Source organism: Antrostomus carolinensis, unplaced genomic scaffold (genome assembly GCF_000700745.2).
Source record: "Antrostomus carolinensis isolate BGI_N321 unplaced genomic scaffold, ASM70074v2 scaffold26611, whole genome shotgun sequence".
NCBI lineage: Eukaryota > Metazoa > Chordata > Aves > Caprimulgiformes > Caprimulgidae > Antrostomus > Antrostomus carolinensis.
The window spans coordinates 2,251-2,511 of NW_010296634.1; positions in this window are offsets into that span (position 1 = coordinate 2,251).

Sequence of the window (261 nt, forward strand, 5' to 3'; positions counted from 1 at the left end):
GCTGCATGTCCCTGACTGGAGCACACGTTATTCCTAGAAGGTTGGGGCTACCCCGCTGCCTCCCGTGGCTGACCATGGTGTGACTGACTGGGGCCAGCAAACCCGTTGGAACCAGCTGTGCCAGTACCGCTCTCAGCTCACTTTGGTCACACTACACCAAGATGCTTCACGTGGGAGCGGGACGGTTCATCTGGTGGCAACCCATGCTCAGATCAGAGGAAACGTTGTGAAACCGCAGTCTTGGCGGGGGGGGGGGGGGTA